A 24,786-nucleotide genomic window follows, 5' to 3' on the forward strand; every position below is an offset into this window, starting at 1 on the left:
CAAAGTTCTTCAATGGGAAAATAAACCAGTAACATTTCCCTTGGCACAAATACTGTCATTTTGATGCATGAATGTACATGATTTTTCTTTTAGGATTCAATCCAACATTAGTGATTTGAGGTCTTGCTCCAGCTTAGCAAAACAAAAACCAAACAAGCTTTTCATTGATTTTAACCTGCAGAACTTAATTTTGAGTTTCTGTGTCATTTGAAACCAAATACAAAATAATAATAATAATAAAATAACCATAAGAAATATTTTCCCTCACTTACTTCTCATTTCTTTTATTAGTGAGCATGAAAATAGTAGCCATCTGGACTGAAAAAGGAAATAACAGCATTTCCTATTTCTAAAAGAAATAAGCAATAACTATAGCCCGAAGAAATAAAATTCATCAGATTTTCTCCCCTATTGCTTGAGCCTAGGGAAACAGTGACAGGCTGACAAGTCTGAGATATGAACATAAACGTTGGTTATGATTTAATAATAATAAAAAAATTTACTTTTTACTTCAGTTCATTAATATTTTTAATTTGCACACTGCCTAAAGCACAATGCTCTTTTTCAGTCAAAAACAAATTAAACCCTCAGGGAAAGAGAAATCCTACCCCATGAGAAAAGGTTCCTTCCTCAGCTTGTCAAAAAAGGCATCCCAAACCACGGGAATGGTTGACAGAAAAATCTCTGCTAGATAACACACCTATTCTGTGATACATCACCATTTTTTTAAACATATATGTATCCATCAGACACTGCAGTAGATTATTATATGAATTAGGCTGACTTTTTTTTTTTTTAGTTTAGTTTATCCAGGTGGTCCCAGAATAAAGCAAATGTTCTGCTCCATCTGAGCACTTGAAACACTGTAACATAACAAAAGAAGATTAAAAATGCATTAAAATAGTCTATTACTTAATTTAACTCTAAAAGTCTACACAACATTGTTTTATAGTGTTTATTGTTTTTCATACAATTTTGTGTGATTGCTGTAGTGACACAAAGAACTGAAAAGATGAAGTCTAAGATGGACCAGGAATACACAATACTTTAATGAAATATCCATTTGCTAAATTAACTACTAATCTTCTTGTCCAACTTGACTTGCTCAGGTCCCTGAAAAATAATCCTAATGGTCATCACTCACTAAGCCATGCACAAACTTTTAAATAAAGTAGTTGTAAATGGGCAAGATTTTTCTACTTGATAAATGATCCATTACACTGATGTTCACATTTGGTACTTAAGAAGTGCAGCTTATTTCTGCCAGACAATATTAGACATAAACCGTCTATTATATTCTTTTTATTTATTTTTGTTATTTTTTTGTCTAAGAACAAAGCTTTAAAGATATAAATTCTTCCTGTGTGTTACTGAAATGGGACAGAATCAAACACCAAGAAAATTTAGGGTGGGGAAAGGAGATCATAGTTCTGATTTGTCAGGAATAATGAGATAAGATGGATCAAAAATGTCACTAGTCCTTTTAGATCTCTAGACCTCATGCTACCCATTATGAAAGACACCAAGAAATGTGAGTCAAACTGCTGTCCTTGGTTACTTACAGAGTGGAGGAATATCATAAGCAATCAGGCAAAAATTATTAACAGCAGATGATGCCAGTGCAAAGCGCAGCATCCAAACCATATATTAATGGTTATTTAAGTGCAGGAGAGATAAATTTTTGACATTTTAAGGCATAACAGAAAAACTAAAATTGAGCTGGCCCATGGTCACCTTAGAAAAATAAGTGCAGAGTTTCCTAAAACACTATTTCTAGAGAGATGAGGGTATTATATAAACTATTCTATTCATGCTGGGTTTTTTTTCTTTGTTTTTAAATTGTTTTTTAGTGGCAGGTTTCCCATAGACAAAGAATACATTTCTCTTACATTCTATATAGTCTTCAGGAATTCTGCTTCGCAAACCATTGATAAGACACTCTATCCCATAAAGTGGTATTGTGGTACTTTCTGCTCCCCTGGGAGCTACTGTGAAAGCTCGTGTTGGACCTGGATTCTTTACTGACAGAGCCAGCAGCTGTGAATTTAAGGCCAGCAGGACAAGTAATATAACTATGAGAGGAAAAGCCGCCTGTGGCAGAGGCAACAGAGGTGCCACAGTGGGATTGTTAAAGCTATCACCTTGCCGAGGTACATTCATGCTATTTTCATCACAGGGACAGAGAGAAATACAGGAAAAGAATATTAGAAGAACACATCTTCAGTAGGATGTTGCAAGATTTCACTAAAATTATGGCCACTTGTCTCCATTTTTATAAATTGGAGCTTTTGCGAAACTTAGTTTCATAGACTTCCTCACTAATCAGGGGATTTCTTCTCTGAACTTGTGTCTCTACATTATAAGAGCTGGGACACTCAAAAAGTATTTCCTAGAAGGTAGATTACGCTCCCAATTTCTACCCACTAGTCAAGTTGAACTTTTACTTGTCTAAGTTTCACATTCAAAATAGAATATCGGGGCACTTGGCTGGCTCAGTGGGTTAAAGCCTCTGCCTTCGGCTCGGGTCATGATCCCGGGGTCCTGGGATCGAGCCCCACATCGGGCTCTCTGCTCAGCAGGGAGCCTGTTTCCTTCTCTCTCTCTGCCTGCCTCTCTGCCTACCTGTGATCTCTGTCTGTCAAATAAATAAATAAAATCTTTAAAAAAAATAGAATGTCTTGTGTCTGAAGTAGTGTTTGCAGATACATCATGTCATAATATGACAAATATATCTTTTAAACAGGTGCTTCATTTGAACAAAAAAATACTGAATACAAGTTGATAAATATAAAAATAAGGATTACAGATTTACCTCACTGGAGCTTCCTTTCAAATGTTAGGATGAAGTTACCTTTTTTACCCTAATTGGTAAGACTGCTACTCTTACAAGAGGAGTACAGTATATTTTGTCTCATAACAACTTTTTCAGAGAAGATTATTGAATTAATATATCTTTGCATAGTAATATGAAAAACTGCTCTGCTAAATCATTACAATACTAAATGTTATTGCAAAATCAGACTAAATGTTGCAAGGATTGACTTGGGTTCTGTCCAGAGCCATACAATTCTGGGCAAATGTAAGATAACTTTAAGAGCTCTTATTATAGGCATGAAACATATTTCGGCATAGGAATATTTTAAAAATGGAAATTCTAATGACAATAAGAATACTATTTCATTAGTTTAAATCAGTGAGTGAAATATTGATTGCTCAGTAATGGAATTGAGCATTAGCTAATTCTTTGCCAAAAAATTAAAGCTATATTTTTTGGCATGCTTTGTAGCAAAACTTATTCAGATTAATGTAAAATAAAATTGAAATAAATAAACACTCTAAAAATACCAAAAGAGAATATAATGAGTTAGTATAGAATTTTGAAATGGGGGAAAGTCTTTTAAACATGATATGAAAACTAAAAACCAAAAAGGAAACAGCTGGTAAATTCAACTAAATGAAAATTCTGAGTGGCAAGACACATTATAAATGCATTGAAAAATAAGACATAAATTTTCACATATTTTAAATGTATTTTAACATACAAGAGCTTTTATAACTCAGTAACAATTTTATAAAATTTTACAAAATTTAGAATTTTATAAAAATTCTATTGAAAATGGGCAAGAAATGTGAAAAATTCACAAACATGCACAGATTATACCTTTCAAAGTCTAAAATTGCACATGACCTCTTTCCAGCAACCCCACTTTTTGAGATCCATTCCTATAAAAATATGTTTTTGTAGGAGCAACTAAACATATAAAGCAAATATTAACAAATCTAAATGGAAAAATAGACAGCAATATAATAATAATGGGGGACTTTAATATCTTGTTTTCTATCAATATCTTTAAGATATTTAATATCTTGTTTTCTATCTATCAATGGATAGATCATTCAGATAATCAGTAATGAAGCATGAGCCTTAAATGATTCATCAGACCAGGAGTACACACACACACATACACATATACATATATATATATAGATATATATGTATATATATGCAACAGGATATACATTGTTCTCAAGAACTTCTCCAAAATATGCCATATGTTAGGACACACAAGAAGCCTTATTAAATTTAAGATGAAAACTGTATCAAGTGTTTTTTCTACCATAATGGTATGAAACTAGAAATCAATTAATAGAGGAAAACCAGAAAATTCACAAATATGTGGAGGTCAAACAACAGGCTACTAAACAAGGGGTTAAAGAAGAAATCAATAGAGAAATCCAAAAATATCTTGAGACAAATAAAAATAAGATTGCAACATAACATTCCATGCTCTTGGATCGGAAGAATAAACATTGTTAAAATGTCTATACTGCCTAGAGCAATCTATACTTTTAATGCCATTCCAATCAAAATTCCACCGGTATTCTTCAAAGAGCTGGAGCAAATAATCCAAAAATTTGTATGGAACCAGAAGAGACCCCGACTCGCTAAGGAAATATTGAAAAACAAAAATAAAACTGGGGGCATCATGGTACCTGATTTCAAGCTTTACTACAAAGCTGTGATCACCAAGACAGCATGGTACTGGCATAAAAACAGACACATGGACCAGTGGAACAGAGTAGAGAGCCCAGATATGGACCCTCAACTCTATGGTCAGTTAATCTTCGACGAAACAGGAAAAAATATACAGTGGAAAAAAGACAGTCTCTTCAATAAATGGTGCTGGGAAAACTGGGTAGCTATATGTAGAAGAATGAAACTCGACCATTCTCTTACACCGTACACAAAGATAAACTCAAAATGGATAAAAGACCTCAACGTGAGACAGGAATCCATCAGAATCCTAGAGGAGAACATTAGGCAGTAATCCTCTTCGATATTAGCCACAGCAACTTCTTTCAAGATATGTCTCCAAAGGCAAAGGAAACAAAAGCCAAAATAAACTTTTGGGACTTCATCAAGATCAAAAGCTTCTGCACAGCAAAGGAAACAGTCAAGAAAACAAAGAGGCAACCCACGGAATGGGAGAAGATATTTGCAAATGACAGTACAGACAAAAGATTGATATCCAGGATCTATAAAGAACTCCTCAAACTCAACACACACAAAACAGATAATCATATCAAAAAATGGGCAGAAGATATGAACAGACACTTCTCTAATGAAGACATACAAATGGCTATCAGACACATGAAAAAATGTTCATCATCACTAGCCATCAGGGAGATTCAAATTAAAACCACATTGAGATATCACCTTACACCAGTTAGAATGGCTAAAATTAGCAATACAGGAAACAACATGTGTTGGAGGGGATGTGGAGAAAGGGGAACCCTCTTACACTGTTGGTGGGAATGCAAGTTGGTGCAGCCAATTTGGAGAACAGTGTGGAGATTCCTCAAGAAATTAAAAATAGTGGGGTGCCTGGGTGGCTCAGTGGGTTAAGCCGCTGCCTTCGGCTCAGGTCATGATCTCAGAGTCCTGGGATCAAGCCCCGCATCAGGCTCTCTGCTCAGCAGGGAGCCTGCTTCCTCCTTTCTCTCTGCCTGCCTCTCTGCCTGCTTGTGATCCTTCTGTCAAATAAATAAATAAAATCTTTAAAAAAAAAAAAAGAAATTAAAAATAGAACTTCCCTATGACCCTGCAATTGCACTACTGGGTATTTACCCCAAAGAAACAAATCTATGGGATACAGCAAAAGCAGTTCTAAGTTCATAGCAGTAAGTGCCTACCTCAAGAAACAAGATAACTCAAATAAAAAATGCAACTTTACATCTCAAGGAAATGCATAAAGAAAAACAAACAGAGCCCAAAGTTAGTAGAAGAAAGGAAATAACAAAGAATGGAAAATAAATGAAATAATCACTAAAAAAATCAATGGAAAATATCAATGAAATTAAGAATTGGTTCTATGAAAAGGTAAATAAAATTGGCAAACATTTAGTTAGACTTACCAAGAAAGAGAGGGGATTTAAATAAATAAAATCAGAAATGAAAGAGGAGATGCTATAACTGATATCTCAAAAATGCAAAGGTTTAAAAGAGACTATTATGAGCAATTGAACATCAATAAGCTGGGCAACCTGGAAGCAATGAATAAATTCCCCAAAACCTTCAACCTACTAAGACTGAGTCATGAAGAAACGGAAAATAGGACTAGACCAATTACTAGTTAGGGGATTGAATCACTAATCAAAAACTCCCAACAAACAGAAGTCTAAGACCAGAACACTTCACTGGTGAATTTTACCAAATATTCAAAAGAGATTTAAGAATAAAACAACGTAAACCCTTCCAAAATTAGAAGAAAAAGGAATGCATCCGATCTCATTTTATGAGATCAGCATGAACCTGATACCAAAACCAGACAAAGATGCCATAGGAAAAGAAAATTATGGGCCAGTATCTCTCATGAATATAAATGCAAAATCCTCTACAAAATATTAACAAACTGAGTTTAACAATACACCAAAAGGATCATATAGTCTGATCAAGTGGGTATGCAAGAATGGTTCAACATTTGTAAATCAAAATGATATACCACATACAAAATGAAGGATAAAAATCATATAATTACCTCAATAGATGCAGAAAAAGCATTTTATAAAATTCAACACCCACTTATGATAAAATCTCTCAACAAAGTAGGTATAGAGGGAATGTACCTCTACATATTAAAAACACATATTACGAGGCTGCTGTTATCCTCATACCCATGGGTGAAAAGCTGAAAGCTTTTCCTCTAAGATCAAGAAAAGACAAGATGCCCACTCTTGATACTGTTATTCAACATTGAAGTCCTAGCCAGAGAAATTAGACAAGAAAAAGAAATAAAAGGCATCCAGCGCAGAAAAGAAATAAAATTGTCACTATTTGTAGACGATGTCTATGTATAGAAACCCCTGAAGACCACCAAAAAACTGTTCAAACTGATCAATGAATTTAGTGAGGTTTCAGGATACAATATCAATATGCAAAATCAGTTGTATTTGTATACACTAATAATGAACTCTCAGAAAAGACATTAAGAAAACAATATCATTTACAATGTCATTTAAGAGAATAAAATACTTAGGAATAAATTTAACAGAGGTGAATGACTTGTTAACTAAAAACTATAAGACATTGATGAAAGAAATTGATGACAACACAAGTACCCGGAAAAATATTTTGTGTTCATTGACTAGAAGAGTTAACACTGTTAGAATGTCCATACCACCCAGAGCAATCTACAGATTCAATGCAATCCTTATCAAAATTCGAATGACATTTTCCATAGAAATAGAACAAACAATCCTAAAATTTGTATGGTGCCACAAAAAACCCAAAATAGTAAAGCAATCTTAAGTCAAAGGGCAAAGCTGGAGGCATCACACTACCTGACTTCAAACTGTAATATAGATCTTTAGTAATTAAAACAGTTTGATATTCACATAAAAACAGATACATAGATCAATGGAACAGTATAAATAATCCAGAAATAAACTCTAGCATATATATGGTCACTTAATTTACGACAAAGGAGCCAAGTATATGCTATGGGGGAACAGTGTCTCTTAAAAACACCATTAAATGGTTTGAGGAAATCAGACAGCCACATGTAAAAAAATAAAACTGTACTGCTACATTACTTCATGTGTTCAAAATGGATTGAAGACTCAAATGTACAACCTGAAACCCTAAAATCCCTGGAAGAAAACATAGGTGTTAAACTCCTTGACATAGTCGTGGTGACAAATTTTGGATATGACACCAAAAGCAAAAGTATATACATAACATTTTATAAAACTAAAAAGCTTTTGCATGGTGAAGACAACCACAATCCACCAAGTGAGAAAATAATTACAAATCACATATCTGATAATGGCTAATATCTAAATTATATAAAGAATTTATACAACTTAATGGCAAAATAAACAACTCAATTTAAAAATTATCCAAGAACCTGAATCGACAGTTTTCCAAAGATGACATACAGATGGCCAAAAGGTAAATGAGAAAGTTCTCAACGTGACTAATCATCAGGGAAATGCAAATCAAAACCACAATGAGATACCACTCTCTACCTGTCAAAATGGCTATTGTTAAAAAAGATAAGAGATATTAGGTGTTGGCAAAGCTGTGGAGAAAAGGGAACATTTGTGCACTGATGGTGAGAATATAAATTGGCACAGCCATTATGGAATTTCCTCAAAAATTTAAAAACAAGAACTACCATGTGAAATACTATAAAATCAAGCAATTCCACTTCTGGTTATTTATCTAAAAAATGAAAACTTATGTTGAAGAAATACCTGTGACCTTCCTTAGTTGATAATAGCACTTTTTTTTTTTTTTACAAATGCCAAGATATATGAACAACCTAAGTGTCCATCAATGAATGGAGGAAAATGTGGTGTATATATATAAAATGGAATACTATTCACCCAAAAAAAGAGGCAACCCTGTGATTTGCAACAAAATGGACAGATCTTACGGGTATTATGCTAAGTAAAATAAGTCAGACAGAGAAAAAAGACCAAAGATCTCATTCATATATGTAATCTTCAAAAGAAAAAAAAAAAAAATCTGAGTTCATAGATACAGAGAATACACTGATGGTTGATAGAAGTGGGGCAGGGGTAGTGAAATGGGTGAAGGAAGTCAAAAGATACAAACTTCCAGTTATAAAATAAACCACAGGAATACTATATATAGCATGATGACTATAGTTAATACTATATTACGTATTGTAAAATCACTGAGAATAAATCATAAAAGTTCTCATCAAAGGAAAAAATTTCTAACTATGTATGGTGAAAGATGTTAATTAGACTTACTGTGGTGATCACTTTATAATGTGTACAAATGCAATATTGTTATACACCTTAAACTAATATAATGTTACACCAATTATACCTCAATTAAAAATTTTTCAAGGGCATGTAGATTACATAAAATTATTTTCAGTAAATATTAATAATAGAAAGACTTGGAAGTATACTATGATAGACTGTAATATTGTTTACTAAGTGCTTTATGTGGTATCGGGGAGGAAGCATGTAGTTAAAGATGAATTTGAGAAATCTGAGGAGATTAAAGACCTGAAGAATGAGAGAAGCTAATAGTTGTAAGAAGTCTTCCAAGTCTTCCAGGTGAGGGTGATGGGGGTGGACAGTGAGATCTAAAAGTACACACTTTCAGGCAACAATGTGACTGTTGAGTTTAACAGATGTCATCTAGCAGGGTAGATGCTCAATATATGTTAATTTCCTTCCTTTAGCATCATATAAAAATGGTGATGTGTTGGGGCACCTTGATCACTCAGTTGGGTTAGTCTTTCAACTCGATTTCAGTGGAGGACACGGTCTCAAGATCTTGAGATTGAGCCCCTCGTCTTCACCCACACTCTGTGGGGAGTCTGCCTCAGATTCTTTCTCTCTCCCTCATCCCCTTTCCCTGCTCTCTCTCTCTCTATCAAATAAATAAATAAATCCTTTTTTTAAAATGGTGATGTAGTGGTAATGGGGGATGAATTAAGCATAAGGCAGGATTAGGAGTATTTAGCATGTCGTAATTTTTATTGTTGGTATGTATAGAATATGGCTGTGACGCACGTGTGTGTGTGTGTGTGTGTGTGTGTGTGTGTGTGTGTGTGCTACTTCTAAGAGAAAGAAGAAGAAAGTATAGGCAATGCTAATTCACTTTCTACTATACTTAGTTACAGATCAATAGAGAAGAAAGAAATAAAATGCCTTGAGTTTATTCTGAATCTTCATCCTAATACCTGTTTGACTTTGGGCTAATTATTTTTCTCTGGACTTTAGCATCTTTAGAGTTAAAATGGGATGTTTTGATTACATTCTTCTGTGGGTGTGCACACATTTTACTGCACTATAATTTTTGGGTTGTTTTCCATACTACACTATGGGTTGTGTGAAGGAAGGCAGTATATTTTTCAGCTGTAAATCCCTTGAATTTGACACTGTTTGATGCAAAGTAAAAACTCTTGATATGTTTGTTGAATTGACTTATGCTGATTATTTGACTTCTAAATCCTTGCACAGATGACGTATTACTAATATTGTCTCTATAATTTCATAGCATTAATGATAAAAATTCATATTAATGCTTTGGTTGGAGCTGTAAAGTAAAACATGAGAAATATATTCTAGACAAAGAAAAGAATGAGTGGACAGTTTTGGTTCATTTGTAGAATCAAAAGACAAACACCTGTTTCTGATAAAGCTAAAAAGATAGAATATACCATAATTAAATCCATGTAAATCCCCAACTTCAAAAAGAATCTCGACACAAATTCTGGCTATATAGATGGAGAAAAGTATGCATCACAATACTAAGAGAATGTGTTCATTTATAAAAATGAGCTCTTTCACCTCAATATGAAAAGAAACATATTTTTAAAACTGTACTCCAAACAGATGTGAAACAGAATTGAAAGGCTGAAGACTGTTCTGGACAGTAATTTTCACAAATTTGTAATTCTATATAAAATTAAGTACTTTAATAGTCAAATGAGTAAATAATAAACTTTTTAATGAGCTTATTTTTCAAAGTAAGAATATATAAAACTCACTCATTTTGTTTAGATTACTTTTGTGACCATTTCAACCAAGATCTTATCAGTTTAGTTTTGAAAATAACAAAAATGGAAGGAGTACTATGCTAAGTCTTTCTTAGCAGGAGATTAAAAAAGCAGATGACTTCAGGAGAACCATATAAAATTAGAGCTAGAACCCAGCCAATCCAGTGTTTTGAATATAATAGCAACGATATAGCTGTCTAAGTAGGAAACATGATTTATTTGACTTATTAGAGTTTTATTTTAGAAAAAGAAATCCTACACTATGGTTTATGGACCACTTGTACATCTATTTAACAGAACATTGTTGTGTCATATAATACCAAGAAAACATTATTCCAGAATTAATCTTCTATCATGAACTTTCCCAGAAATCTCCTTGGTTTTATCCATTTAATCTTAAACCAAAAACATCCTCACTCAGAGGTCCATGTGAAAACACTACCATTTTCACACATATGTACCAAACCTGTGCATTCCACATGTAGGAACCACGACACATGTCCAGGTTATAATGGATATCTCAGAAGCAAGGATAGAGGCTGAAGTGGGATTCTCATTCTGGAGTAGGTAGCCATTGGCAGGACAACGTAAAATCCACCATATTTATGTCAGTTTGTATAGCCCCATTCCCTTAAAGTCCACCCAGCTTCTCCCTTCCTATTGCTCAATATCTATAGCAAAATGCTGATAGTCTTTAAGCATTTTAAAAAAATAATTATAATTGTCTATATGGCCTGTTGTAAAATTTTACTTAATAAAATGCATATTTAAAAAGATCAAATGCAACTCAAATCAATTTTGCTGGTTTTGGCAAAAAAGCAAACAATACACATGTCAAAAACACAAATGCATATGTATGACATCATATGTGACTGAAAATTAGTGTTCATTTGGGGAAACTTTTATTTTCTTTTTTAAAAGATTTTATTTATTTTTTTGAGAGAGAAAGAGAGATACAACATGAGCAGAGGGAAGAGGCAGAGGGAAAAGCAGGCTCCCCACTGAGCAGGGAACCCAACTTAGGGCTTGATCCCAGAACCCTGGGATCATGACATGAACCAAAGGAAGATGCTTAATTGACAAAGCCACCCAGACACCAGGGGATACTGCTTCAATTTATTATTAATGGGGCTATATTATTTGGTAGAAAGAATATTTAAATGAATAAATAATATATACATATTTGGGGAGTAATTTGTCTAATTTGAAACAGTGAAATATAGACAAAGTAGTACATTCTATGTCAATGTAACAATAAAACAGGGAAAAGGTATTTATTTGACAGTGAATCAATACTTACATGATAAGCAAAAGCACATACTGTCAGTAACAAAACTTTATGCTTACATTTTTTGGGGAAAATTAAACATATTTTATAATATTGCCTTTCTTCTATCTCATTTTTATTATTTTTTCATTTTTTCCTGTTCCTCCTCTATTTCTGAAATTATGAAAGACATTTCCTATCATATATCTCCCACTAACAATAAAACCAATTCAACAACAGCTAGAAAATAGCAATGACACATGCAAAGACCGTTTCATATGCCTCAATATGTTTATAGGAACCTCTTCAAAGTATCTTTTTCTAATACTACAGTTTGTATCACAGGAGTGGTTTTCAGGTTGGAACAAAGTTGAAATGATTGTCTAAGCATCTCTCTCACAAACAAAGGGAGGGAGATGAGAAGTTGACAGGGCATTGGCTACAAATCATTGACCATCCCTGGTATGACATATCCCTGGTATGACATATGGTATGACATATTTATTATGTCATATATGAACAAAAGTCCAATGTTCTGAGTACTCCAAATAGAGTAAGTAACATGGGAGCACAGAGAATAATAAACATGAAATTTTAAAATATATATCTATATCTATTTTTTAAAAGCATTAGGGTAGTATTTTTGTTTTCGCGAACGCCTGGAGAAGTACTGCCTGACTTAGGACAGTGGGCAAAAAATCAAGCAGGGGGACATATGCTTGTGTACACTTGTGCTTCATTAACCACAAAATATTCTTTCAATCTATTAGTACTAAGATAGGGAAGATAATGCCAGTACATTTATTAGAATCCTTGTTTAAATTATTTTCATAAAAGCATTTATTAAAAGTCTATGTCAGATGAGAGTGGCTGGAAAGTAGATAAACTAACTTTCAACTGATAATTGACTCTAGAATAGTCCAACTAAGGGTTGTTTTCACAAGTCTATGAGTCTTAGGCCACTCTGAGGAGCTAACTACTAATATGAAATAAATTTGCTCAGTGCTGAAGAAATATTTTTAAAAACTAATAGTCTCCCAAAAATGGAATGCACTGCCTTACAAAGGTCTCCTGAACTCCATCCTGAGGTGCAATTAAGTGAGAGGAACAAGCAGACACAAGGTTAATAGAAATTGTTGAAAGGATGTAACACCAAAGTCAGACTGAATTCCAGATGTAGTAACTCTGATTCTTAAGAATTGAATAAATATTATAGAGGTAAATTTTGATGTCCTACAACTATTTTAGAGGCTATTAATGATTGGCATGGAATACTTCAAGAGGCATAATTTGTTGTGCTCCCTTCCATAGTAGTACATTTAAATTCTTTCTGTTCCAGATAATTGTATACAATTATTTTTGATTTCCAGTCCTGTGTGTGAAGAAAAGGGGTTATGTTTAATTAATTAGCTGTTGTAGAAATGTTGCTGGAGGGCATGTTGGTGGCATTTAAATGAGTACATCTCTTGAAAAGTAAAAATGAGAAAGCATATGGAGACTTCAACTACAAAAGGTAAAAAAAAAAAAAAAAAGAGTAAGACATAAGAGATGGTGTTGTTTTAGGTCATTCCAAAAATTAAAGAGCTGAATATAGATTACTCTGAGTGCCACACCTCAGTAAAATCCTCTAAGACATGGAGAATCTTTTTAAGTTAAAAAAAGGAAAACATTTTTATATGATCTATCCCTAATGCCAGATAAGATTAAAGAACCAAAAGTATCATTACAAGAAATTTGATCATTCTTCAACTGAACACGTACCATTTCAAAATCAGTTAATCTAATTTTGTCTTGTATTTTCCCCTACTTCATGTTTGGTTCATCTAAAGATATTTGTTAAGGAAATAATAGCTAATTTTTAATCAAATATTTTGGTACACATTTTCCCAAGACAATTATTTGGAGACCTGTTTTTAACCTTTTGCCAAGCAAAGATTACTTGGTGATAGGAGAGAACTACTTTAAAGTAAAAAATTATTGTCAAAATATACTTTTAGAAACAGACTCCATATTTTAGAACTACACTACAAATTCCCAAACACTACAATTCCCATTTTCCCAGAACAACTTGATTAGTTTTGGCAGACTTGTTGCTATAACGAAACCAAATAAAAAACGAAACAAAAACAAAAAACCCAAAACACATCAAAATGTCCTCAGTAGTTTAAGACAAAATAACGCTCCCTAATCTTCTCAGCTGGCTGTGGAATTGAAGGATTTGCCACAGCAGCTGTCTTTCATCAGTGAGTCAAGGATTCAGGATGATTTACTCTTATAGCCCCATTATTTCAAGTTGATACCTCTTGTACAGAGGCAGAGAGCATAGAAAAGCACATTCCCATTTTTCCCTAGCTAGAAGTAATCCCATGACCCCACCAAACTGAAAGGTAGAATATAATTTCCTTCAGGCTCAACAGTGAAAGGAAACCCAGATACTGATGTGCACTAGCAACATTTCTTACACTATCCTCATGGTTCCAATAATCTGCTATCCCAGCAAGGTAAAGGGAGATAATGCAAGGTCTAAAATAAAGCTTGGAATTTTAAACAATGCCAGGTTTCAAAAAAAAAAAAAGTAAAAGCAGCACAATTATATAGAACACATAAAACGATGATCCCTGAAGTCAGGGTCATGTCATATTGTTTTTCTATCACCCAACCTTTATCAGACTGTTTGCATAAGTAAGTTAATCAACAAACTGTGAAGAGATGCATGGAGAAATGAATTTCTGTGACTATGAATCGTTCCTTTGGTCTCTGACCATGGGATTTATGTTCACTTCATGAAAATTCACATCAGGATAGCATACTGACAGTAAACAGTTTCAGTAACAGTATATTGCTTTAAAATTAACAGAATATCTTGATATACTAATTCAAACCTATGAGTAGACATATGTGTGTGGTTTCTTCCCTTCAATGTTCACATACAACCTAAGAAACTCACAAAACACACAATATGTTAATACCAGACATTTAATTTTCAAGGGGTGGGGGTACTTTACAACATCAAGATACTGTGGCATGTGCCCAAAAAATATTTTTAAACCCTCTATATTGAGGCTAGCACTCAATTCCTGGAAGATGCAGTACTCCAGTTGAATAATTTATATTACTTCAAAGAAATTCCATGACTAATGCTAAGCACATGAGTGCAATTTGCAGGTTGCCTGTAATACTGTTAAAAAAAAATTCAGGATGAACAAATTTACATAAAATTTGCATTAAAACCTGAGAACATGAATGAGAGAATAAAGTATACATTAATCACCATTGTCCAAACACAGAAAGATTATGTGGGTTTCCATAGATTCTGCTTTTGTTATTAATGACACAGGTATATACATGAATATTTCTATCATATATCTGTACATCATATATATGATAGATACAGCTAGACATATATGACATAAAAGATATATAAGAGATATACATATGACATAAAAGATACACACGCACACAGACACACACACACAATTTGGGTACACTCTAACAATTTTTCCGCCTTGAAATTAAATAAGCAAGCTTTCATCTTCTCAAATAACTGTGCAAGTACAAAGAATAAATCTCTTTTTAACCACTTATGTATCAACTTTCAGGGTTATTACTCCAATACATGTAGAATTAGGTTTTATTAAAAGCTTACTGGGATAAGTTTTCTTTGGGAAGGCATCTCATTGGAGTCTTTGGAGTGCTAGGCATAAACTGAAATCTCAGTATCTTAATTTACTAAGTGTTTACATGTGAAATAATTAACCTCTCTAATCCTTAGTATTCTAGTTCTAAAATGGTGGCCAAAACGTATGACTCAAAGTATGATTAGAAGGTTGACATGAGACTACACAGAAAAAGCAACTAGCCTAACACCTGATGTATAATGACTGCTTTAAAATATGAATTCCCTTCAACCATACATAATTGTGCATATGTTATTTTTCTGACCTCTTAAAAGGGCCAAACTCCAGGTGCAGAAAATAAAATTTATGAATTGGAACAGATTGCTGCAATTGCACACACAGATACAAAATTCAGTGAATTGTAAGAATTAAACACATTATCTTGTATAAGTGAAAAAATGCTACAATATGATTTCCTGTAAATAGTTTCATCTTCAATGTAGGAAATGTTAGCTCTGCTCTATTAAAGTGAATTTTTATTGCTGGCATTTAGTTCCAGAGTAAAAGTTACTTTTTTAGCTTGAGAGTTAGCATAATTGAATAGAGTATATTTTTATCTATTTACTTTGTAACACCTTATGTATTATCATTTATTTTTCAGTACTATTCTGATTTAAATTTTATACTTATTTTCTTTTCTTTGAATTTTACTCTAAAGAGAATTTTCTAGAATGAATCATATAATGCAAAATTTGTTTCAGGTAATACTATTAATTGTCTTCCATGTTCATATCACTTTCCTTTGAAAGTCATAATTGGTTAGAAGCAAACAATTATAGAAAATAATTTTGGATTTGGTCTTTATAAGTGTAGGTGAGACAGAACAAGTTAGTCAACTGAAAATATTTCTTCAAAAACTATGAAACAGAGAAATATGTTATGTAAGCCATAGTAAACAATACAAAATGACATTGTTACCTCATTTAAAAGCTTGCAAAATTGCTGAGTAGAAAATACATAACAAAAGAACCTTAGAGCATGTGACATTATAAGGTAAAGTGCTAAAATTTGTGATCCTGAAAATACAGAGTTTGGGGAGGGAAGATCAAACTACAATATTTTTAAAAATGAAGACTCCAGGAGAAAATGGGAGTTAAACTACACACTGAGGGATGAATAGAAAGCAGGTATATGGGTAGATCGGAAGATCACTCTGTTCACAGAAGCAGAAATAGTGACAATGGGGGATAAGAGAGGAAAGAGCTGAGCAATGTGACCAGCTTCGAGTTTCCTGGTTTGTACTCAAGGAAGTTTGCTTTGAATAAATGTGGTGGGACTCCATTATATCTTATACAGCAGATTAGGAGAAAAAAAAAAACTTACAAGAAACACAGTGAGATATATAAGTCTGAGAGTGTTCTTTTAGAATAGAATCATCTCTCTATTTTGTGAGACATGGATTAGAAATGAGATGAATTACAAGATGGAAGAAAACCCAAAAGATAATGAACTGTGATAATCAGAATTGGGAAGAACACACTGACAATTTAAATGAGGAAAGAAAGTGGAATTAAGATAAAGGATAATTACAAGAAGTTCCACTAATATAAATAAGAAAAGGTTTAGGGTTAGAAAAATACAGGAACTCTGAAATTTATAATGCTGGACATGGGGACATGAAATTTCTGCTGTCTGTAAGATCCGCAGGTCTCTCTTCCTTCCCCAAAAATGCTTAAGCGAAGCTTCCCATTCCCACAAAGTACTGAAGGGTTGGGAGGCTAATCCTCATTCTCATCTTGAGAACAACCAGTGGCTGAAAATGTGACCAGGAGTTGTACAAACTGCTAAGGAAAAATACAACCTTCAAGTTTCTGTTGCTCCTATTTATGGCTAAATATGTGACCCAGAGTTGTTTGGGAGCAAGTTCAATATAGCTTTAACTGAAGGTAATGCGATATCCTACTCAGACCTAGGAAAAGTCTGCACGATAAAGAGCGATTGGTCTTCTTTGTAGGCTGGGTAAAATGCTGGCAGACCATTAAAACATTAATCTAGTCTACACTTAAATGGCCTGACTCAAATATAAGGAACACCAAAGTGGATTGTGCTGGAAGGGATGTGGACCTGCACAATACACTTGAGTGTTGGTACTGAGGAAAGAAGTAAGAATGCCATCCCCTTTGGGAATGCGTACCCAGTGGTTTCAGGAGCAGTAGGACCTGATACATGCTTAAGTTTCCCTTTTTTGTGCTGTAACTCTGTTAGCTTAAACTAAGTCTTCAGTAATAGTTTTTAAATATGACAGTTTACTCTGTTACTGTTTGGCAGAAGGTGTAGACTGGGATAGTTTGAAGTTGCATAGAAAAGTCATGAGAAGATGGCCAGAAGGTACTAGTTGAGAAACCATGGAAAACATTTGGGAGCAAGAGGTAATACACAACAAAAAGATGTGCTGAACCCTAACCACCCTCCCATTCTAACCAAGCAATAACCAGTTATTAATATAGAATGGTGTTTAAGACAGTACTCTTGCAATCTGTCAAGATGGAATTTCATATTACACTCAGCTGGGTATTACAGAAAAGTGATTCTAGAAATTTTTTAAAAATGTGGGACTCCCAGTCTGCACAAGAATAAAAATCAAAGATATATTATTTTTTAGAAAATTAAATAAGAGAATATGAGATAAAATGTTTTATAATCTTGCAGAGATTCAGAACATAATAGATCCCAACATATTAATTTGAATGTTGTCAAACTTTCAATAATATTTGGAGAAAAATAAAAAGACTGGGTAAATTCTAAGATTTATTCATTTTAGGGTTAAGGTTAGGGTTAGGTTGCAATAGAAAAACTTCTACCTTAACATCTCAGCTTTTTAATTAAACAATTTATCTTTCCCATGTCTATGTACCAGGCAAATGCCATAGGAAATTTAAAAGTTTCCATGTGAAAAGAGTAGTGCCCTCAGTATGTTTCTAGTTTTATATTATGTAAACCTTAATACCAACATTATAGCAACCAAAAAAAATTATAATCCAGTCATCATATTCAGACCCCATGGTTTTTATCCAAGATGCAACTGTTGCATTTAATATTAAAAGAAAAATGTTCTAATTAATGCTTTCTACCTTTTACCTGAATAATCCTCTTATCTCAGATTCTTTCCATGGTGAGTTTTATTTCCTTAAGGAACAAATGCTACCACTCCTTGGAATAATTTCCTGACCCATGAAGTTGAATCTGGAAGTAGTATCTGGATTTATCCGATCATTCTAAATGCACTAAGATGTAACTGACCTTCAATTGGCCTTCTGAGATTCAACTACAGATGATGGAAATGAGGGGGAATTAAGAAAATGGATTAAGACTAAGCAAAAACAAAAACAAAAACCTCCAAAGATTTGTGGCAAATAAAACGAAAATATTGATAATGCTACATTAAAAAAAAGTGTCTTACCAGATTCTTGAAGTCACCAGATGATCCCAGGAATTTAAGCCTATAAAAATAATAAGGGGGGATATTTTAGTTTTCTTTAAAAAAATACATGCAATAAAATTTTATAATTCTACAAAATCATCACAAGTATTACAGACTGATGAGAATACTTCAGGAAATCAATTTAATAGGTGAAAAAATGTTAAATTAATGTGTTTATTTGAAATCTTATTATGCCATTAAAACAAAGAAAAGGAATGCAGTCTTGCTCCTAAAATCAGATTTCCAATTATCCAGGTGACCATAGCAGTTACTCAGTTTTATTCTTTAAGTTCTCAATGGAAGAGGGCAATATCATTATTAAACATACTTCAAATTCTCTATTTATTATTTGCATTCAATTTTCCTGTGGGTGAGGCAAACCAAAGCTTCATTTTTAAAAGCTTTTCCAATTTTTCTGCCTTTGCTAGCTATCAAACAGCAATTAGTTTGGGCTTTGATTCATTTCTGAAAAGTAAATCCATGGAAGATATTACAATGATAAAAATAAAAGAGTTTTAATTTTCAAATTATATTGAAATGCAGCTTCTATTTTTTAAAGGTTTTTGAAGTTCAAATGAAAGACAATATCTGAACAGCAGAAATCCCCAAGAGAAGACCCAGCACCTGCCATGGGATGCGGAGGTTTTATAAATGTTGTCTTGTGTAAAGGCAATGGCAAACATTGTGAGGCCTTTTGTAAATATGCCTGCCGTTCTCTGTGTTTGAGCAGAAATATTGAACTTCTAACCATTTTATTATAAAATAAAGTTTTTTTTTAAACATTTGATGATCACCTTTTCTTTCTGACCTGGGAATCTAGTTTGAAATTACATTTTGTACAAGTGTTGAAACACATATCTTCCTTTGAAAAAGAATGGAAAATATAATAAATGAAGAAAAAGAATTGACACTATGTCTAGGGTTTTGTGTGCATATGGGTAAGTGACTTCCCCCTTATTCTCAGAGCATTTATATTAGGTTCTCCGGTCAGAATTATATCTATAATGCTGGATCACTAACTGGTAACAAATGACCCAGAATGAATTTATTAAAAATTCCTTCTCTAGAACCTAGAATCAGTTGAGAGGACTAACACTTCACTTAGGAGGAGCAAGTAATCCATTCTGTTGTCTCATTGACAGAGTTCTTTGAATTATTTAGCATGTCTTCACCGATGTAAAGTGGATACTGTATTCTAGAAGCCTCCATTCTAGGATCTTATTCCCAAGCCTAAAAGCCAATTTTCATTCCTTTTCATATTTTAAGTCATTTATTTGTTGTCAGTTGAAAACCACACAGAAATTTGCAAAAGTACTAATGTATAGGGCTCAGTAGATTATCAGAAAGTAAACACTTTTGTAATCAGCACACAAAGAACAAGAACATGGCTGATACCAGAAGTCCCCAGCCTTTGGTCACAGTGTGAATATGTTTACACACATATATACGCAGACATACACACAGCATATATGCCTAATATATAATCACATACTTATACATACAGCATACACACAAATACATACACATTGTGTACACAGACGCATGTATGTACACAGCATACACACATACACACACACAGTTTGAACCCACTTGATTATTTCCTGTGGGTTATGTTAAAGCACAGGTTCAAGTGAAAATACAAACCATCTGAGACAACACAGATGCATATGTGGGGATTTGTGGAAGTGCAGCATGGACACCACGTGTTCAGCCTGTGTTTGCAGGATATACGGATTCTGCATTGCCAGAGAGGGCTGGCTCTTTGAACAGATCATGTCATGTCCTCGAATGCATTGTGTATTGGCATCTCAATAAATTATGTATTATATATTGCTACTTAATGTTTCCAGAGTTTTTGATCATTCTATAGTTTTATTTTGCCTTAGCTTTGAATTTCATATAATTGGAATCAAACACTACATTTTCTTCTATGTCTAGTTTCTTTCCCTTAGCACCACACTTGTGAAATTCACTTGTCTTGCACCTTGTAGCTGTCAGTAATTTGCATTACTCTGTAATATTCCGTTGGACAAATATTACACCATCTATATGCTCAATCCTCCTTTGGGAGATAAAAAGATTGTTTCTTCTTTTTTAGTAATTACGAATAACTCTATGAGCATCCTTTTAAAGCATGTGTATATGTTGGGTATTTCATAGGAGTAAATTACTATGTCATAAAATGTGCATATGTTCTACTTTAGAAGACCTTGCCAAATAATGTATGAGAGTTGCTATTGTTTCACACATTCACCCAAAAATGGGTATTCTGCTTGATTTTAGTCATTAGTTTACTGTGTAGAAGAATATAATTTTACATTTCCGTGATTATTGAGTTTTAGTGTATTTTCATGTATTAGTCATGTATGTACATAAGTTTGTTTATATATACTAAGCAAATATTTTCAACTTTCTTTCCATTTTCTGTGGGTTGTCTTCTCCATATTAATTTGTAGAAATGTTTTATGTCTTCTATTATGAGCCCTTTGCTTGTTAAATGTGGTGAAAATACACTTTCCACACACAGCTCAAACTTTTACTCACTAGCTGTGACTTTTGTTGAACATTAATTCTTAATTTTACTACAGTCAAATTTAACAATCTATTTTTATTTTGTGTCCTGTTTATTCTCTACATTCTCCTAAAAGCTTTGTTATGTTATTCTTTCATGTCTCATATATGATTAAAAAAAATTGAAATTAATGGTTTTTTTGTGAGTTGGGGAACAATTTCATCATTTTACAAATTGATTCAACAAAATTTATTGAAAATATCTTAACTTTTCTTACTGCTCTACAATGCTAGTTTTGCATAAGTTAAGTGCCCATAGATGGTTGGCTTTGTTCTAAATGTCAATGTATTGCATTTGACTATTTGTCTACATCATACCATCTCACATAATGTAACTTTGTAATATACCTTGGCATCTGGTAGGGAAGTGTCTTCTACCATTCCTTAAGAATTTATTAACCTTTTTAAATATAATTAACATTACATAAAATTGACCATTTTGAATTGTACAATTTAGTGGTTTGTGGTACGTTCACAGTGTTATAAAAGCATCACCACTAAATCTAGAACATTTCCAGCATCTCAAAAGGAAACCCTATCAATAACCAATCCCAGTTCTCCCTTATCCTCCTTCCCAGGCAGTTTCTAATCTATCTCCAGGGATATGACTATTTTGAATATTTCATAGAATTGGAATTATGCAGCCATTTTTGTGTCTATTATTTCAATTAGCATAATGTTTTCAAAGACCAGCTGTGTTGTGGCACATACAGCATTCCTTACCTTTTTATTGCTTAGTAATATTCCATGGAAGGACTATGGCGTATTTTATTATTCATTCATTAACAGAGGGATAGTTTGGCTGTTTTTCACTTTCTGGCTATTATGAGCAATGCTATTATAAACATTTATGTACAAGTTATTGTGTAAAAATATGTTTTCAGTCCTCTTGGGACTCTTATTTAGGAGTAGAATTTTTGGGCCATATGGTAATTTTATGATTAAGTGTTTAAGAAACTGTCAAATTGTTTTCCACAGTGAGTACACCATTTTACATTCTTACAAGCAATGTATGAGGATTATGATTTCTCCATATACTTTTCAACACTTATTATTTTCCACTAAAAAACAAATTATGGCCATTATAGACAGTGAGGGTGGTGCTATCTCACTGTAGTTGTGATTTGCATTTCCCTAATGACTAATGATGTTGATGTTGAGTACTTTTTTTATGTGGTTACTATTTGTAGAACTTTGGAGAAATGACTATTCAAATCCTTTGTCCACTTTTCAATTGGACTGCTTGTCTTTTTATTGTTACATTCTCACTACTCTTTAAATTCTGGTCATTAATTCTTTTTTTTAAAGAAAATTTTATTTATTTATTTATTTGAGTGAGAAAGAGTGAATGAGAGAGAGAGCACACAAGCAAGGGGCTGAGGGAGAGGGAGAAACAGACTCCCCTGCAGAGCAGAGAACCTGCTGTAGGACTCCTTCCCAAGGCCCTGAGATAATGACCTGAGCTGAAGACAGAAGCTTTACCAACTGAGCAACCCGGGTGCCCCATGCACATTAATTCTTTATTTTTATTTTTATGAGTAAAGTCATATAGTATTTGTCTTTCTCTGACTGATTTATTTTGTTTAGCGTAATACTCTCTAGCTCCAACCACATCATTGCAAACGGCAAGATTCCATTCTTTTCATGGCTGAGTAACATTCCATTGTGTGTGTGTGTGTGTGTGTGTGTGTGTGTGTATCACATCTTCTTTTTTTAAAATTTTTATTTATTTATTTTTTCAGTGTTTCAGAATTCATTGTTTATGCACCACACCCAGTGCTCCATGAAATACATGCCCTCCATAGTACCCACCACCAGGCTCGCCCAACCCCCCACCATTCTCCCTTCCAAAACCCTTCAGTTTGTTTCTTAGAGTCCACAGTCTCTCATGGTTCATCTCCCCTTCCAATTTCCCCCAACTCATTTCTCCTCTCCATCTTCCCATGTTCTCTGTGTTATTCCTTATGCTCCACAAGTAAGTGAAACCATATGATACTTGACTCTCTCTGCTTGACTTATTTCACTCAGCATAATCTCCTCCAGTCTCATCCATGATGATACAAAAGTTAGGTATTCATCCTTTCTTATGGAAGCATAATACTCCGTTGTATATATGGACCATATCTTCCTTACCCATTAGTTAGTTGAAGGGCATCTTGGTTCTTTTCATTTTGGCGACTGTGGCCATCGCTGTTATGAACATTGGGGTACAGATGGCCCTTCTTTTCACTACATCTGTATCTTTGTATCACATCTTCTTTATCCATTCTTCTGTCAGTGGACACTTGGGCTGTTTCCATAATTTGGCTATTGTAGATAATGCTGCTATAAACATCAGGATGCATGTATCCCTCTAAATTAGTATTTTTGTGTTTTTTGGGTACATATCTAGTAGTGCAATCACTGGATCATAGGGTAGTTTTATTTTTAACTTTTTAAGGAACCTCCATACTGTTTTCAGGAGTTACTCCTCCAGTTTGCATTCCCACCGACCAAGTGTCTTTACTTTTATTTCTTTGTTTTTTTTACTTTTGCTAAATTTTAGTTGTTAATATTTCCTACAACATTAAAGTAATTGAAAAGTATTTAAAATGAAGAGATACATTAAACACTTTAAGTTTCAATATTTTAAATGTGTCAAAAATCAGAATTTATTACAATTTCACTTTACTGGTTTTATCTATTTGATTTTTTATTTTATTAGATGTAGTACTTTTATTTGTTATTTATCACTTGTATATAAAAAGGCAATTGATTTTAATTGACCTGATATTGAGTAACCGTGGTAGAATCATACATTAAAATTGACAATTTACCTGTATCTTATTTCTAATTCACTAGCTGTACTCTCACATCAAATACAAATAATGTGTTTCATATGTTATTTTTAAATCCTTGAACTTTAAAAATCTGTTTATATGTATGCATGCATGTTTGCATGTAGGCACACAGACATGTATACATGCACATCTGTCTATATTTTGCATTTTTGTACTTCCTAGGACTACCAGGACTAGAAGAGGTGATACTGGGCATCCATTTCTTGATCTCAAGGGGAAAAATTTACTACTAATTCCAGTATTTGTCATAAGTGTTAAGTAGATACACTTTATCATATTAAGAAAGATTCTTTCTATACTAAGAGTTTTAATTATACAGGTTTTTTATTATTCTTTACATTTCTTTAATAAGTATAAGATTATTTAGATTGCCTTCTTCTTTCTCTTGTCAGTTTTAAATTGTGTTTTACTAAAAATTTACTGCATTCAAAATTTCAATTTTTAAAAGTAATTTTGAATAGCT

At 33.3% G+C, this 24,786-nt stretch overlaps 1 long non-coding RNA gene across 1 annotated transcript in view; it reads right to left on the bottom strand.

The window, feature by feature from the left end:
• Nucleotides 1–18,889: 18,889 nt before the first annotated feature.
• Nucleotides 18,890–24,786, bottom strand: part of LOC125084094 (uncharacterized) — a 307,666-nt gene continuing 301,769 nt past the window's right edge. The window contains exon 4 of the long non-coding RNA XR_007122471.1: nt 18,890–18,931. This is a non-coding gene — a long non-coding RNA (uncharacterized LOC125084094). The remainder of the gene's footprint in view (nt 18,932–24,786) is intronic.

The sequence above is a fragment of the Lutra lutra genome, chromosome 13, assembly GCF_902655055.1.
Source record: "Lutra lutra chromosome 13, mLutLut1.2, whole genome shotgun sequence".
Lineage (NCBI taxonomy): Eukaryota > Metazoa > Chordata > Mammalia > Carnivora > Mustelidae > Lutra > Lutra lutra.